This window comes from Protopterus annectens, chromosome 3.part1, assembly GCF_019279795.1.
Source record: "Protopterus annectens isolate FY-2018-M chromosome 3.part1, PAN1.0, whole genome shotgun sequence".
NCBI classification, from domain to species: Eukaryota; Metazoa; Chordata; order Ceratodontiformes; family Protopteridae; genus Protopterus; species Protopterus annectens.
The window spans coordinates 863,364,999-863,385,194 of NC_056732.1; positions in this window are offsets into that span (position 1 = coordinate 863,364,999).

Here is a 20,196-nt window from a genome sequence, read left to right on the forward strand (position 1 = left end):
GCAGCATACACACATGTTTCGTCCACACTCTACACACTGGTGTATACCTGCGGTGACATTTCACACCACAGTCCAACCAAATGAGACAGGCTGCAGTATGCAACATATACCAACATGTGCAGGAGGCTGGGGCAGTGAGGATGTGTATGCTGCTGAACAACCTTTACTGGGGTGACATAATACTTTATAGACCCAGGGTGACTTACCAGGGGCTACATGGGCTGGGGATGGTGGAGCACTATGGGGTGGACAGAGACCTGCTACAGCAGCTTGTTGACCTGTGCCTGCCACACCTGACACATCAAACAGGCCGAGGGAAACACATCACAGTGGATACCACGGTATGTGTTGACCTAGGTGTACTAGCCACAGGTACCTCACACAGCACAACTGAGGATATCATGGGTATCTCACAGGCATCTGCTTCCAGAGTATTGCACCAGTTCACAGATGCCATGTCAACACATTCTAGTGAGCATGTACATGTCCTCAACACACGTGATTAGTAGACCAGCAACCCTTTCACCCCCTAGAGGGCCCATCTCTATACCGGAAGAATGCAAAGTTCCTATAATCACGGCTGCACAGGTAAAAAACACTCTCTCCAAAGCCAAGAACACAGCATCCATGGGACCTGACAATATCCCAGGCTGTGTTCTACATGAACTACAGAATGAACTGACACCCTACCTAAGTACCATGTTCAATCATAGCCTCACTTCAGGCTATGTACCCACTGAATGGCGCACCACGATGGTTATCCCACTCCACAAAGGGGGAGCCACAACGGACCCCGGGAATTACCACCCCATTAGCCTGACAAACTTGGTCTGCAAGGCCATGGAATGTATCATCGTGGAACTCATAAACAAAGACATTGGTAATCTCCAAACTCTGGACCCTACCCAGTTTGGATTTGTAAAAGGCAGATCATGTCTCCTAAACCTAATTGACTTCTTTGAAGCAGTCACCAAAGCCATAGATGAGGGTAAAATGGTTCACACAGCTTATCTAGATCTCGCCAAGGCTTTCAACACCATCCCCACTCTGGAATTATAGATAAGCTCACTAAACTAGGTATAAATCCCTATGTCACAAGATGGGTTGCCAACTGGCTCATGGACAGAACCCACACTGTGAAAGTAGCGGATTCCAAATCTGACATCAGACCAGTGACAAGTGGAGTACCACAGGGTTCAGTCCTGGGTCCTCTCCTGTTTGGTATCTACTTCTCTGAAGTGCAGGCCAACACAGAAGGTCTTTGGCTAACAAAGTTTGCAGATGACTGCAAACTAGGAGCCATAATTGAAACTCCTAACGATGTGGACAAACTACAAAAGGGCCGCACTGAGACAGATACCTTGTGTCAAAGCCATGGCTTGAAGCTCAATGCCAAAAAGTGTATTGTCATCCCCTTTGGTAAAAACTCTGTACCCATGAACAACCACATAGCTGGTAGTCTACTTAATGCCGAAAATGTGATAAGAGACCTTGGGACACACGTGGACAGTAGTCTCTCCTTTGATAATCACATCACCACAGTGGTCAGGAAATCCTTCTATGTGGCTCATCTCATCACAAAATGATTCTCATCCAGAAAAAAAGAGGTCATTGTTCCCCTCTACTCATCAGTCATTAGACCCATTATAGAGTACAACGCCCCTTTTGGTATGTACCTCACAAGACATCTACAACAACTGGAAAGATCACAGAAATACCTCACAAAGAGGATTACTGGCCTCAAACAGATGCCCTATGCAGACCGTCTCAAAAAACTACAGCTTTACTCCATCGCATATCGCCTACTCAGGGGTGATCTCTGCCTAACATACTAAGCTATGTCAAACCCAAAGCTGTTGGACATGCTCCACTTAAAGAAATCCCAATCCCTCCAAGCTACACACTCTAGGGACCTAAACCTTGTCACCACAATAAACAGAACATGCTGGAGGGATAGATTCCTGTCCCAGAGACTTCTCATACTCGGGAACAGACTACCTATCTATGTCAAACAGAGCTCCTCATTAGCACTCTTCAAGAAAAATCTTGATGATTGGATGGGAAATGGGAAATTCACCCCGGGGATCACTTCTGTGGCTCATTTCGACAGGCACAGGAAAATAATTTTCTTGGGTGGCGAAAGCCAGGGTACATTTTTTGGCTAGGCTTGTATGGGCCCTAGGGCTGATAGCCTAGTACCTACCTATGAATCTATGAACCTATATGCATCAGTTCAGCCACATGGATGACTACCTTGGGGTACTGGGTGCTATAGCCTGCACACACATACACATTGTAGCACCACCCGGTGAGCGGGGTAGGGCCTACAGTCACTGCAGTGGCATACCCTCCAACAGCTAGGCCATATGCGATGGCCAGGGCATGAGATTGAATGTGTGTGCTGTCTGCCCTGGAAGCTATGATGATTCTGATATATGGCTTCTGACACAGCTGTAGCACACCAATGCCAATATGGATATCCCCTACAGTCTCCTTGTGGGGTACGCTGGGTAAACTCTGGTATCTTGGCTGATGCACACATACCTGAACACTCACACCATACTGAGGTGGATGCACAGGCAAGATATATACTTGTGCATGTGTTTGGGATGCTCAGTTCACAGTTCTGGTATCTGGACACATCCGTTGGAGCTCTGCAGTATTCACAAGCTACATGCATACAAGTTGTTATGGTATTTGCTATGCTACACAATCTTATCCTGCAGTAACAGTTGCAGCAGGAACAGCATGGGGCAGGACCACACAGCTCAACTCTACTGCCAAGGCCTGTACAGGCACAGTGTGACTTGGTGAAGGAACTACCTGTGTAAGGCATAGTCGGCTAAAGCCTGTGCACAGTATGACCTGCCCTAGGCAAAGAGGCAACACAAGGCATATGCAATGACACAGTAGGTACCCACGGATTTCCCCTCTCTGACCCACACACAGTACAATGGATGCCAAACATGACACTACCTGTGCTCGGCTATGTATAGGAGGTGCACTGTGTGCATCTGACATAGACAGCCCTCCAGCACCGTCCTCAAGTCCAGAACACACCCTTGGTATGTCTATTGACCTAACAAGTGGCAGTTGTATTAGAATGTGTATTTACCCATTGCTATGGTATGTATGTGAGCATACAAGTGACTATGGTGGCCAAATGTTAGGGCAGCAGACAGTACACATCCATAGTGGCACCATGACCTCTGTAGCACATACAGGGGTCACAATGGTAGCCTGTAATACACAGGGTGTCCTAACCCACTGCAGATTATGGGCTGACCATCATGTGTGTCCATACAGCCCACACACGTTCCATGCAGCTGGACAGATGTGGACCAATACAGACAAATGATATACAATGGCCTTTGGATATGCCCAATGAATGACCCCAACCCCCTAAGACACACACAGACTACAGCAGGCCAGGCAGTTTGATGTAGGATATGTAAGCTAGGACGTCCAACACCACTGTGCTGGTATTTAAAGCTGGGAACTGATGTACACTGGTATCCCTCCAACCAGCAATTTAGGTAGGTCTAAACATTGACATGGAGTACCTGGCATACCAGTACAGTAGCGGCAGAAGTGTACAACTGTTTCATAGTTTCATAGTTTCATAGTTTAGTACTCGGCTATCTGCCCTGGGGCATTTATAAGCCTAGCCATAGTGATGTGGCTTTTGCCACCCCATGTAATGGTACAAAAGTGTACAGAATAGATTTAGAATACTTTGCCTCTGTCTAGTAGTGACACAGTGAAGACTCCCTTACATAATAGAATTAGTTTACTGTGCCTCTGTCTAGTAGTGACACAGAGATGACCCCCCGGGGTAAACGTACAATCTCCCATCCACTCGTCAAGATTTCTCTTGAAGACAGTCAGTGAGGGGCTCTGCCTAACATGAACTGAGATTCTGTTCCAGAGTATGGGAAGCCTCTGCATTATGAATCTGTCCCTCCAGCATGTCCTATTCATATTTGTGCTGAGGTTTAAATCTTTAGCTCTCGTGGTTCTGATGGATTTGGATTTTTTGAGGTGGAGCATGTCCATCAATTCCTGATTGGACATGGCCTTGTACGTCAGGCACAGATCACCTCTGAGTAGGCGGTATGCTACTGAATAGAGCTGTAGTTTCTTTAGTCTGGCAGCATATGACATATGTTGGAGACCCTTGATCCTCTTGGTGAGGTACTTTTGGGGTCTCTCCAGCTGTTGCAAGTGCCGGGTGAGGTACATACCAAATGGGGCATTGTACTCAATCATGGGCCTGATAAGGGAGGAGTGCAGGGGTACAATGACCTCCTTTGATCTGGATGTGAATCCCTTCATGATAAGGAGGGCAAGGTAGAAAGTCTTTCTAACCACTTTGGCAACATGGGTGTCAAATGAGAGGTCACTATCGACTTGGGTCCCCAGGTCTCTGATTACTTTTTCCATACTCAGTGGGTTACTGTCTATGTGATAATTTGTAGGTACTTTGTTTTTCCCAAAGGGGATGACTATACATGTTTTGGCATTTAGTTTAAGGCCATGACTCCGGCACCAGTTGTCCATTTCAGTGAGGCCTTTCTGTAGGATGTATGTGTCAGCTGGTGTATTGACTATGGCGCCTAGTTTGCAGTCATCTGCGAACTTTGTCAGCCACACCCTCCCATGTTTGCTTTCACATCTGAGAAATAAATGCCGAACAAGAGGGGTCCCAGGACAGAGCCCTGTGGGACACCACTTGTGACTGGCTTTGAGTCTGACATGGCTCCAGCGATTTTGACTTTATGGGTTCTATCCTTTAGCCAGTTTGCAACCCATCTTGTGACATATGGATTTATATTTAAGCTGTTGAGCTTATCTATGATGCCTGAGTGGGGTATTGTGTTGCAAGCTTTAGCCAAGTCCAGGTAGGCTGTATGGACTGCTTTGCCCTCGTCAATGGCTCTAGTGACTGTTTTGAAAAAGTCAACCAGGTTCAAAAGGCAGGATCTGCCCTTTACAAAGCCGAACTGGGTGGGATCAAGTGTCTGTAGGTCCCCAATGTCTCTGTTTATGAGTTCCATAATGATTCTTTCCATAGCTTTGCAGACCAGGCTGGTTAAGCTTATGGGGTGATAGTTACCAGGGTCTGTAGAGGTGCCCCTTTGTGGAGTGGGACCACTGTTGCTGTACGCCAGTGTTCAGGTACATATCCTGTAGTAAGGCTAAGGTTAAATAGCATTTTTATGTGCGGGTTTAGCTCCTCTTGGAGTTCACGTAGCACGCAACCCGGGATACCGTCAGGTCCCATTGATGCTGTGTTTTTAGCTTTGCTGATGGCGGTTCTCACCTGGACATCTGAGATGACAGGGAAGTTATATTCAGTTGGGATAAGTATTTCCTCTTTTGGGGGTGAGGGAGGGGAGAAATTTGCACTGAACCGGTCTGCCAGAATGTTGGCAATATCTGTGGGTTCAGTGTATTTTTTGTCATTGTGAACTAACTCTGAGCATATCTGAGGGTTTCTGCCCAGGTTTCTAACATAGCAGAAGAAGGCCTTGTGGTTATCTTTAGTGTCCATAGCGATTTTTTTCTCAAAGTTGGCCTTGAATGTTTTTATGAGAGAACGTAGCTTTCTACTAGTGCTGATCAGAGATGCCTTCTCTTTATGGGATTTTGCTCTGACGTGCAGTAGGTTTCTTCTTTTGTTATACAATTTGTTTAAGGCTGGGGTCCACCAGACAGGACGCCTGCCCTTGGTGGAGAGGGTCTTGGTTTTGTTTGGGATTGTATGATCCATGCATTCTTGAAGATGTCCGTCAAAAGCATTTGTGAAGGATTCAGCATTGTGAGATGTGGTTTCCACTGGCCCAGTGGGCTTAAAGGATACCATCTCAGTCTTAAGAAGTGTAAAATCAGCTTTTGAGAAGTTTTTCACTGTAGTCTTTTGTGTTGGTGGTGGAGGTGGGATATGTATATCCAGGGTGATTAGTTTGTGGTCAGATCTCACTAGAGAGGGGTATACTTCCGGTGTGGAGCACTTTGTCCCCATGTTTGTGATGATCAGGTCTAGTATATTATCTCCCCTTGTGGGAGAGGTGACTAGCTGTTCCATTGCATTTGAATTTATGAATTCCAGGAACCTTTGGGCTAGGGTGTTAGGGCTAGAATAATGCACCCAGTCTATGTTAGGGTAGTTGAAGTCTCCCAATATGATGGTGTTTGGTGAGACATTCATATCCTCCAATGTCTACAGGAAGGCTGAATGGGGTTCCTGAGATTGGGAGGGTGGTCTGTAACATGCTACCAGTTGTATAGCAGTTTTGCCTATGGTTAGTTGCACCTGGATGGTCTCTGATGCTTCATGTGTTGCTACTAACCTGGAGGTGTGGGTGTCCTTGATGAATATGGACACTCCCCCTCACTTTTTGGTTTGGCCTGAGTTTTGGGGCCGAAAAGCATGATACGAGGTATAGCCTGGTAGCACTGGGGTGCTCTCAGGAGCCTTGAACCAGGTTTCAGTGACTGCACAGACATCTATGTTCTCCATACTGAGGAGTGCTTCGAGAGCCTGCATCTTGAGATTTAGACTTCTGGCGTTGAGCAGCATTACCCTTAGTTTTTTTCCATTTTTGTTTTCTAAGGAGGTGGGTTTGTCTTTTCAGCCTTGCCTAAAAAAGGCACTATGGGGGTGGCAAGAACCTTAGCCAATATCCAGTAGCCCAGTGGTGACAGATGCAAGCCGTCCCTTGCGAAGCAGCGTGGCTTGTCCAGCATGTCATCCCAAGCAGACAGACATTGGATCCCCCTAGAATGACACCAGTAATTGAGCCAATTATTAAAGCTGATCATCTTGTCTTTGTATTGTGGCATCATTCTTGGTGAGGGCAAGATGCTGCTCAGGGTCAGGGTCATACCAGCCTGGGCTACATAATCAGAGAGCTCCTCTATGTCTCTTTTCATGTAGTCCAGGGAGGTATGTCTCAGGTCATTCACGCCGGCATGGACAATGATGGAGTCATATTTGTACTTGCTTTAGAGTGACCTGAGTGCATGTGTTATGTGATAGATCCTAGCTCCTGATAGGCAGCTCACCGTTACCCTCTCCTTGTTCAGCCTGGTAAGCGGAACATCAGTGTGTCTGACTATAGAGTCACCTATTACTAGTGTATCAGGCATAGTGTTTGGCCTTAAGGGCTGCGATTGTTTGACACACTGATTTATTGAAGTATGTGTTGCATGTGTTGTGTTTTGAGGTGGTGGATTTTTGGGTGTCTGCTTTGGGAGCCTCTGTTGTTTTGGTAAGTTCTTTGTTAGAGCCTCCGAGTATGTCTTTGTGTTATTATGTGTTTGGTTTGCAGTTGTTGTAGGTCTATGTGGACTGGGTTTGCTGTGTGCGTGGTTACCTTCTCCTCCTATCTGGTCTTGCCAGTCCTGAGTTGAGAGAGTTCAGCCTCCAGTTTGGCTATATAGTTGCATCTCTCACATGTATTTGTGTTTGTTGGGAGGAGGAGAGGGTTGTCTGTGTACATGAGACAATTGTGGCATTGTCTCAAGATTCCCAGATTAACCAGCTGAACCGAAGAGAATGCTAGTAATCTATCACTCGACATGCTAGAATATTATAAGGGAGTACTGTGCCTTTAAGGGAAGTGGGTACTCACAGGGGTGGTAGGTGGATGTAGTGCTTTCTTTAGTTTGAGAGTGCTTACTTAGAAGAGAGGTTTTGAGAACAAGTGCTAGGCTTATAATAAAGCGAGTAGACTGATTATTATAAGAGTAGAGCTGTGCCCCCTGTCAAACCTACACATGTGAGAGTCATGTATGCCACCCACAGTGCTGTGTAGGACTGTGGTTGTGGTTGGATGTCCCCCCACGCTATGCAGACATGTAGCAACTATTAATGCCACATGACCATTAGCTACCCTGCAGACACAGCATGACATCTGTCTGTGTAGAACGGAGGGGTCAGCAACACAGTACTATCTGGACATGTGACACATGCGATACAGTTGACCATACTTGGCATGCTCACACACATGATGGTATGACGGTAATGTCGATTGACAACATACGTAACAGTCATACTGGGCATACTCACACACTGAAACACAGGACGGCCAGGCATGCATACACCAGTGGTCCGGACATATCTGCCAGTGCATTGCTATACTGTTGGATGACTGCACTGTATGGTGTGTGTGTGGTCTATTGTCTGTACATATGCCATGGTCTATTATTAATTCACATGAGCTATGTGCGCAGGGTACTGCTACTAACATGCGAATAGGGCGGTTCTTTGTTTGCCGACAGACCGATGCCTTTGGATACAGACTGGGTAAGGCACATTCCAGCAGGTGGGAGCAGTTGTGCATGGGTTTGCACAGTGTTGACCTCTGGTCACAGCACCGTATACACGTTTAGACTCCACATTTCTTTGACAGTGCACTACTGGCATACTGGTAGACAAACACACTTACAGCCACTCGCTCACCGACATTTCTGCTTACATTTGTCACTCACGCTGGGTGTGTGCAATCCCTTGTGATGCATATTACATCGGACTACAGTATCGGGTATGTGTAAACATTTTGCGATGGCAGGCGTTCAACTGTACGGACTCAGCGGCCTGTCCAGTGACGTAATCATATTATATGCGTGTTCCTCATACGATCTGCTCCCATCTGCCTGATATATGGGAACCGATACTCTGCAATGCTGACATGTGACTTGAGCTTGTTAACGCAGCTGTCCACCGACTCATGCTACCGCATACCTACTGTATGTTGTCCACCTTTCAGATTGCACGACGGGAGACTGTAGGAGTGACATCTTTCCTACTTTGCATGGGACAGTCCCTCATTACACACATCTCATGTGATAATACCAGACCTCTCCACCAATCGGGGACACATTTCTACAGATTCAGGGACAGGTCAAGAAAAAATCAGGGACACTTTTACAAAAGTAGTGCTATTAACTTGAAACATTGACAGAATTAGAGCATATGACTTAATGCACATATTCTGAAGTAAAAGTCGTTTATAACTCTTACTTACTGTCATTAGTCATTAAGTGTAATTCACCACCTTTCCTTCAACAGTCACTAATTTTAGGAGGGATTAAGAGGGACATAGTTAAACTTTTAGTCAAACTCAGGGACGTACCTGAAATTCAGGGGCAGTTGGGAGGTATGGACAATACTCTAGCCATTGCAACTGTCCTGATTAGGGGACATTGTCATGTTGTACGTGTCTGTACTGGTTTCTTGTTACAGGTCTTGTATACCTGACACGTCGATATGTCATATGTAGTAGCATAAGCAACTTTACTGCTGCTAGACTATGCTTTGATTTGTGCCGATATGTATATTTCTGTACTATGCATGGCTGTTGGTATGTTCTTCCCTGGTACGTCTGACATTTCTACAGAGCAGGTTCCACTTTGGCCATTCAGAATGGTGGCGGCCCTATAGACCCTATATGTAGAGCTATCACATGTGTCAAGGCAACACATACCCACACCCAGTAGTAAACAGATGACTTCCACGGTTTGCATACGTTAAGGTTATTCGTGTAGCATTATAATTGATAATACTGTTTCCTATTACATGTGGCTGTTTCTGATACAACAAATTAATGTCTGACACCACTACACACACTCTACATGAACTCACAGGCCATGTGTCATAACTGTCATTTTGCAGGGCACAACTGCCCAGACAGGTGTGTCCCTTGCAGGAGTACGGTGTTGAATCACTTCTATTATGCTATCATCTACCTAAGGTGGTCAGCAAATTATGCACTTTCCGTCAGTAGCAGAACTCACATACCAATGGGTGTGAATGAACATTGTATCAGGAACAATGCATAACACCCTGTGAGACACATTTAGACGATTGGATCTATTAACCAGGCACATTTACAGTCACAGAGCATATGTATTCTTTCACGTTTGTCGAGGTACATGCTGTTTATGACTCATACATGTTGTCATCTGTCATTACCTGTATTCCGCCACCTGTTCACCTAATATCACTAGTTCTAGAAGTGTCTAGTTGGACTTTGTTATATTCTGATACATAACTATGGACGTCCATGCTAATCGGGTACATGGCATTGATTTGGTATTCCCCCGATGGTTTACAGACTATCCGGTAGATGTGCTCTTCAGGTTTGGGAGGTGTAGGTATATGCTATGCCCACATAGGAATATTAATGACTTCCACTGGGCGGGCCTACTACATCTCCGCCAACCAGCACCTGCACACTTAAGCCCATTATTGCATACCCATGGTCCACCTACCTGGCACCCCTCTACAGCAGTTGTGACAAATACTTACTGCGAGCGCAGCTGGAGTATGAGCACACCCCAACACATTGCCCACTCTCCTCGTCTCGGGACACATGTACGTTTTGTTAACCCATGTATTATCTCACTTGTACAACCTACTGCTCCATGTACACCTACATCCTGCTCGTATTAGTGTCAGCAGATTCACACATGCCCTGAATTTTTGGGGTCCCGCAAGGGACACCGTTATCCATGTTTAAAGTGTAGACCTTGCAGATCTCTCCCACTGGTACTTTCCTACCAGTGTTTTGGACAGCGGCAGTGTATTGATCTGTATTGCCTGTCTGTATGTCTGTCCGGCCTAGCTGGGCGATGTGGGGGGTACAATATTTATTTATTGGACCTCCCAGTCACATATGCCTGGGCTGTAAATATGTTACCCTAATTGCTGTGAAGTAACCTATTTATGTACATGTGTATATCTACACTGACATATATATTTTGTTTTGTGTGTATGTGTATATATCAATACCTGTTGTTTGTGTATATCTATTTATCTATATATATCCGTAGTATATCCTTGTGTGTGTGTATATATATATCTGTATGAATATATATGTGTATGTAAATTAATATAGATATATGTATATATACGTTTTTATCTATATATACATCTGTGTGTCCATTAACCAATACATTTCCCAGACATGGACCCTTGCACATGCATATTGGGTTTTATCTCTGCTTCAAGAGCATACTATTGCCTTAGTCATTATGACACCGACACTTCACTCCGGTGAACTTGTGATCAGCACATTGCACGTTATACAGCGGACAGATTTCACATGTTTTTCATGTCTGGGGTGCCGCTGCTAACTGGGATGTGATACAGTGTCATTCGATCTATTACTCATATGCACTGCCTATTATTCCTGCTACTGTGTTTGTTTCTGTGCACATTCATATTATTACTGTTGATAGGATGAGTGTTTGTGTTACTGTGATTGTACGTCAACATATTGTTGTCTTCATGTAGTTGTGTCTTTCTGCTTTTCCCGGTTTGGGGTTGTCACAGCAGAACTCTGTTCCGCTCATGGGTGGCATATAGGTTTTACATGCCGGGCTGCCAGCCCTGATGCACAGTGTCCGACAACAATACGCCCATATTATTATCATAATGATGATATCATTATATCATCAAATTATCATATTATTACTGTTGATAGGATGAGTGTTTGTGTTACTGTGACTGTACATCAACATATTGTTGTCTTCATGTAGTTGTGTCTTTCTGCTTTTCCCGGTTTGGGGTTGTCACAGCAGAACTCCATTTTGCTCATGGGTGGTGTATAGGATTTACGTGCCGGGCTGCCAGCCCTGACGCACAACATCCGACAACGATACGTCCATTCACGCATGTCTCCATGCACACGACGCTCTATCTGGGAATCACACCTATGTACTAGCTGACCTCCACGAGCCGCTCCATTGCACCCGGCACAACATACCCTAGCATTCCTGTGTCCATAATCGCATATCCATAGTTTCTCCTGCACACCTGTGTTGAGTTTCCATGCATAACAGCCATTATACACCTGATATTGCAGCCATGACACACCTTTACACATTGCCCTCTCATGAGCGTTGGGGCTCTACACACATTTTGTACAGCCTCGTTTATTCATAGGCTAACCATCCATTCATATTTGCACATACGTGCCTTTCCTGGTGTTATGGATTACGAACGATTTGCGGGTTACAAGTGTAGGTGGTCGCAACATGTACTACATTCCATCTGTTTACAATGTTGACGTAGCACTTCAACAATGTTATGGCCACTGGTATAACCCTGCCTCTGGTGTGAAGAGTGGTACTCTACTCACACTTGTGCAGCTTTATGTGACATACGCTGCGAGCACTTTATAATTCCTTATTTGCTCTGGATTCCCTTCACAACCCTTATGTTTGCTTTCATCTTTCATGCTCCTTATATGTATATATATATATATATATATATATATATATATATATATATCTATGTATGTATGTATATGTATATATATATATATATATATATCTATATATATATATATATATATATATATATATATATATATATATATATATATATATATATATATATATATATATATATATATATATATATATATGTATATATGGATATATATGTAGATATATAATTGCATATTTCTGTTTTGTCTGTGGATATTTATCTATACACACATCTATCTATATATATAAAAGTTGCAGCTGTACAAGACAACATACATTTGCTATGCTAATAGCTGCATACACCCACACCTTATTCCTTATGAAAGTACCACTTTGATGGAATCCGGTTAATGGACCCATGTGAACGCGGTCACCTTTACATGTATAAATGTTGGCTTTACAGCACAGAGGCATTCATTACACAATTAATATGTGCTATAGTCGTACTTGAACCGGGAATGCCTTTACATTGGGCGGATGCTGTAACCACTACACTATTGTTGTTCTGGTTCATTTATATGTATACCCATGGTTCATAGCTACTCTGACATACGCCTCACCGCTTCCCTTACACAGCAGGCATCCATTCTCCTGCTGGGAAAACCGCAGTACTACACTTAGGACATTCCCTGTTTCCTACTGCTCTGGACCCATGCTGCATGTCTACTCACTAAGGATATTCAGATCTCCTATGCTTATAGTCCTCGCACATACGTGTGTTTGATTGTCAGGGTGTTCATGTGCTGGTCGGGGTTTAGGCTCGGCTGACTGGTGACTAGAACTGCCCTGGCGCTGGTCAAAGATCAGATGTAGCACATGGACAGAGTTAGTCCAGATTTTAACATTCTATCTGTGTTTACAGACGCAGGTGTTTGGGCACCTCTGACCACATTATTAGGTTGGCGCTACATAATTTAGGGAGTGGTTCCATAGGTTCATACTAGGCTATCTGCCCTGGGGCAATTATAAGCCTAGCCTGATTCTGTATGGCTTACGCCACCCCTTGATTTGAGTATACTGTGCCCTTTTTATGGTTTAGTTTACTGTGCCTCTGTCCAATAGTGACACGGGAGTAATCCCTTAGACAAACCTATGATCCCCCATCCACCTATCAAGATTCTTCTTGAAGAGATTCAGTGAGGTGCTTTGCCTCACATGAACTGGAATTCTATTCCAGAGCGAAGGGAGCCTCTGGGTTATGAACCTGTCCCTCCAGCAAGTTCTATTTATTTCTGTGCTGAGGTTCAAGTCCCTCCAGCATGTGGCTCTAAGGGATTTAGATTTACTGAGGTGGAGCATGTCCATTAATTCTGGATTTGACATAGCTTTGTATGTCAGGCATAGATCGCCTCGAAGTAGGCGGTATGCAACTGAGTAGAGCTGGAGTGTTTTTTAACTGAGCAGCATATGGCATCTGTTTGAGACCCTTGATCCTCTTGGCGAGATACTTTCGGAGTCTTTCTAATTGCTGCAGGTGTCGGGTAAGGTACATCCCAAAAGGGGCATTGTATTCTATGATGGGCCTGATGAGGGATGAATAAAGGGGCACGATTACCTCTCTTGATCTAGATGTGAAACCCTTCGTGATGAGGTGGGCTATGTAGAAGGTCTTTCTAACCACTTTGGCAATGTGGTTTTCAAAGGAGAGATTGCCATCAACTTGGGTCCCCAGGTCCCTAATAACTTTCTGTGTACTTAATGGGTTTCTGCCTATGTGGTAATTTGTGGCACATTGTTTTTGCCAAAGGGTATGACTATACATTTTTTGGCATTTAGCTTTAAACCATTGCGCTGGCACCAGTTATCTGTCTCTGTGAGATCTTTTTGAAGGATGTTTGTGTCAGCTGGAGAGTTGATTATGGCGCCCAGTTTGCAGTTGTCTGTGAACTTGGTGAGCCATAGTCCTCCCACATTTGCCTGTACCTCGGAAAAGTATATACCGAACAAGAGTGGTCCCAGGACAGAACCCTGTGGGACACCACTTGTGACCAGTTTCAAGTCGGACATGGCTCCAGCAACTCTCACTCTGTGGGTTCTGTCTTTTAGCCAGTTTGCGACCCATCTTGTGACATAGGGGGTTATATTTAAGCTGGATACATAATGCAGGTTGGGGGGGGGGGTGATTTCTACGTGTTTCCCTTTCCATTTGACTATTTCATTCATTTATAGATACAATGAATATTATTCTGGACATCAGTTATAAATTCACTACAGGTATACAATAGTCCTGTCAACAGATGTGACAGTTGGTTGGTGTACTTATGTGTACAGACCTCTGTGATACTCGGTGACTCATTTCTACAGGGACAAGGCTATGACAACTCAGGGACAATCACAGACACTTCTACCATATTAGTACTATTAATGTGGAACGTGTTGACATATTCGTAATACTACTAATTTTCTGCAGTTAAATGCGTCTATTACTATTCATTGTTGTAAGTAGTCATTCTCATTCAACACCTTTCCTCCAAAAGTCACTGGTTTTGTGAGTGGTTAAGAGGCTGGCCAGTTATTGTGCGAATGCTCTGACCATTGGTAGTGCTGACATTGTCATATGTACAGGTTGGGATGTATTCTGGGGACTAGGATTGCCACCTTTTCAAATGGCCAAGATGGGACATTTTCGGAACACACATCAGATTTTACAGGCCGACACATACCCACGGTCAGTACAAAGGATAGAACTTTACTTATTTGCCTACATAAAAGCCTATTGTTGTAGCGGTTTAGTTGCTTATTCTGTTTCTTGTAACATTTAGGTATTTTAGATAAAGAAATAATTATTTTATGCAACTATTACTAACATATGGGACATAGTTATGTCCTACAATCTCAGGACATTTGCCATTTTTAATATATTTTGTCAGGACACAACTGTCCAAAGAGGGACTGTCCCTCACAAAGTGGGACAGATGGTAACCCTACTGGGGACACCAGATTGTTTGGGCCAACACATAGCCACGGTCAGTGCAGGTTTAGAACATTCATTTGTTTCCTAGCTGTGAGCCTATACCTTTGGCACTTTTGTTGTTTGCCTGCTTCTTGCACAAATTACATTTATTCTATCCTGACATGACCACTTTAGGCAACTGTTACATGCAGTATGTTACATAGTTATTTCCTACAATCACAGGACATTTGGCATTGTATCATTGTTGGTCAGGTCACACCTACACACACATTAATTGTCCCTCACACAGTAGATCAGGGGGTATCATGTTTACATCAGTGCCTTCATCACCCTTATACCATGTACCACTATGTGAATGTCCCTCACACAGTAGATCAGGGGGTATCATGTTTACATCAGTGCCTTCATCACCCTTATACCATGTACCACTATGTGAATGTGTGCAATATATTCTCTCTCTTATTCATGTCGGGACATGTGCATCACGGGCAGGTGTTTGATCCTGGGTAGTAGGTTTTGCATGACCATCTAGGGTTGGACGGTCTCAAGCACCACTACTGCACATTCCAACTTGTGTCCAGATGTCTACAGGACTGGACATTGTGTCTTCATACCCATTCTAATGTTTACACAGGTTACTTATCCCATGAGGGATATCCCAAAAATTTAACAAGATAAAAACAATACCAATACCGAACATTCTTCTGGCATTGCAAAAATGTGCTGGGGGTTTTACATGCAAGGGATACATAGCTTGCAATCCTGAAACTGCCTAGGGTGACACTACCTACTACATATGCATAGTGGTCACTATGTGTAGATGTGGCTGCACCAAACTAGTAGGCCAGGTATGGCTGGATTTGGTGGACATTCAGGTTTGGGGGTGGGTTGTGTGCTGTGGAGGGGATGCTGGGTGGTCCATTATGCATCCAGGTGTGTTGCATTTGATATGGCCAGTTCAATCAGGACCAATCTATGGGTATGTGCCAGTGACATGTCTGTACATTTGTATTGCACATTTTAATATTCATGTTTGTGGGATTGTGTTCTACAGTATGGCCTGTCTGGTTGTATTGCAGATGTGTATATATGTTTTTTTGTTTCTTTCTGCTTCAACCGCTGCTCCCTCATACACCTCCAGTTCACCTATTCTGCATATGACACAGTGTCACCTTTGAGGATTATACCATTACCCAACCCCCCCCACCCCCCCACACACATATTCCTGACACTCCATCCATCACTGCTTTGGTTGATGGCCCATGACACGGTCAAAGTAACACATTGCATACCCTACATATGTCAGATACCTGTATGGTTGTGTGGACTACCCTGCCATGTTTGACTTTCCACATGCTATACCTCACGCACATAGGTACACGCCCATACTTAACTTTCATGACATGGTTGGTATACCCAGGTAATAACCATTCAACTGTGACACATCCTGACAAGTTCAGCTTGGACTGCTGATGTGCGGATTTTGGCTGACTGTTCTAATCATTTGTAGGATGCCACCTTTTCCAATGTCCAGGATGGGATATATTCCGGACACATATCGGAATGTACTGGACAACATGTACCCACAGTCAACGCTACGGATAATACTGTTCCTTTCAGCCTACATGTTACCTTATTGTTGTAGCAGTTTATATGCGCCTTCTGTTTTGTTTACATGCTTATTCTATTTCCTGTCACATTTGGTATGTGAAATACGGAAATAACTATTGTATGTGACTATTACATGCATTGTGGGATATAATTCGGTCATACGGTCACTAGATATTTACATTTATCATGTTTTTTGTTATGGACACATCTGCCAAGCTGTGTACCCTCCCTCACAATATGGGTCAGCTGGTGACCCTGACCATTGGGCTGGACATATCTATTGGTGGCGCGCTAACATATGATGCGTTTCACTTCCACTTGGTATAACTATCTACACTGTGTTGGACTACATGCACACGGTTTTCAATGTCATTTGTTCACGGGATAGGGATCCATTATTCCCTACTGTGCATTTGTGTTTGCTTCTTCATTTTGTGTTCGCAGGAACTGTCTTGCATGCTTTGCATACGTTTCAGTATCCACGGACACTGACAGATGCGATTACTATTGCTTGCAAATTGTTATATGCAAGCGTTTTAGGTTGCACGTCGACAGCTGACATTTCCATGCCTCCGTGCGGCACTTCGACATGCTCTATGCACTCGCGCTCCTTTCCTATGCACGTGGGTGTGGCGGCAGCACGCCCTCATTAATATGCATTTGGCGCTACTGCGCCAACTTCACACCGCATGGTCAGCGCAAGCCTAACACCGGCCTTGTGCCGAGCTTCATGAATCCTGGGGATTATCTCCCCTTGTTTCTGTAACACATACGCATATGTTGCAATAAATCTATATGCTTGGTTCTTCCATCTTACATATAATTTTCCATTCTCCCTGATATCACTAACGTATAATCCAATATTTCTATTTTTCTTTTACTTAAAATTGTTATAGCTGAGGACTTATCATCTCTATATTCCATGTAACTTTATCTTCCCATAATTCATTCACTTGTCTCCTCTCTCCTGCTGTTACAATTCTCATGTCGAATAATATTATACTTTCTAAGGATAGCTAGAACTCCCCAGGCTAATTCAATATAATCAACTTACTGAGCATTCAAGGTTATTAACTATCCAGAAAAAATGCCCTCCCTTAAAAACATTATCCATCCCTACAAAAACACTAGGCCACCACTACAAAACTTTTGGTTCAGCCTGTTAAAGCTAACAACCTATCTGGAGAATCTTTGTTTGCAAATTTAAAGGCAAAACCTGGAATTTGCCCCATTTGACCTTACTCTAAACCCCTCCCTTAATCAGTTAAAAAAAATCTAACCCAGTATTTTAAAACTCACTGTTTATGTCCTTGCTCTAACCCTGACTAAAGCCTCATCTACTTCCATATCCCTGCAATTTTTAATCACAGTGATTTACATATTACATTAAAAGGTCTGAAAAGAGAAACAGTAGTGACTTTGTGGATACACTGTATATAGCTGCACTTATAATGTGATAAGAGAAACTGTAACATATTTGTATATATTTCTGAATATAAAGTGTATTCTTCATAGGCTTGACATGTGAGACTGTAACTTGTATGTTAATCCAATATGTTTGTGCATATACTGTAACTTGCTTGTCTTTATCTGTTTGTAAGTTTGGAGCTTTTCTTCCCTGTCCTCCCCTGAAAATGGAGATGTATCCAGTCGGACTTTCCTGGTCAACAAATGTAAAATAATAAATAAATAAATCAAACGACCCACACCAATCTAACCCACCTAACCTTCTTTTAACATTCTTTATACTACTCACATTTATGGCTATGCTTTTCACTTTCTGAAACACATATTTATTATTTTCATCATTTTCCTTTTTTTATTGTCTCCCAAGCCTATATTTTTAAATTTACATTTTCTATCCTTAACTCTTTTCCCAATGGAATTACTTTTACTTTTAATCATCATACACTTTGCCTCCCTCTCTTCACTTGAATTACTAATCTCATCTTCCCTTTCTTTAACTAGCCTTTACATATCCCTCATTTATTCAAAATTCTTTGAAGTTTACCATTACATCTTTCTCTTTCTTATCATGTTGTCCCATTTCTATATTGTGCTCTATAACATTTTCTTTAATTTGGTCTCCTTTCCCTTCCCTTATTTCCTTTCCATTTACATTACAATCCATTCATAAATGTCCAATTTGTTCACATTTTATACATTTTAGTTTGCATAATTTTGCTGCATGAGCTGTTTTTTTTCCACAAATAAAACACTTTTATCACAATTACTAATCAAATGGTCATTCTTACCACAAAAAAGCAGGTCTTTGGTTGAGCCCCAAATTTCACAAACCCTTTATTTCCATCTATGTTAATTATACTAGGTACAATATTACGTTTTCATTTCTCATTTGCAAAACAGCACCACATTCCTAGCCTCCAGTCAATAAACCTCTATTGTCATAAAGTTTTGCAATGTCCATAACATCTTTCCACACGGTTTTTAAATACTCTCTCAAAGACTCTTCTTCAACTTCACTAAGAAATTCCACAAACATTTTCTTTTTCTCCTCTCTATTAAATGTTTTATAATATATAAATCCCAAGGATTATCTTTTTCCCACATTGTTCTAGAAACGCTTCCATACGCTGTCTGGTTAAAAAAAAAAATGTCACAAAAATCAGTCTTTATTAATGTGAATAAGCACCCTTACCTCTCTGGGCATGATACCCCATGTTGCAATCACATTGTCCCATATTTCATACCGCTCATGTTCCCTTTCCTACTTAATGTTTATTCTTACACAATACTTCCTTTTCATCTCTGTTTTATTAACCTTGTCATACAGTTTGCATGTATGGCTTCCTCCTTTCTCTTCTTAAGTCTTCTACTTCTTCTTCTCATATTATTTCAATTATCATACCCTACAAAACTGCTTACTCATTTTTGACTTGCTCTGTTCAAGTAAATCTTTCAAGTAGACATCCTGCAACCCTCCAGACTTTATAATTCAGCCTCTCCCTCGAACAGTTTTAAGTGAAAAAAAAATTCTGTGTCATGTGAAAGTTTGACCTCCTTCACTAGTGACTTCTTCTGCTTTTTTGCCATCTTATCTCTTTTCTCTTTCTTCTTTTCCATTTTATTTAATGCATCCTCTTGTTGAAAACCAACTTACAAAGACTCAACTGTCATTTGCTTTACTCTGACATCATCTTTTCTGCTCTCAGTGCAACTGTTGTACACGTCCTTACTCTCCATGCTTTTCCTTGCTTCTCTGAGCAACCTTCATGCTCGGACTGGAAGCAAAAATGTCACTAACAACCATGATGCTGTATGAAAGAGTAGGGGGTCCTTTATTTTGTACCAGTATATACATTATTTACAAAAATACAAAATAAATTATAAACATATTTACATATTTACAGTATTAAGAAATAAAATAATAT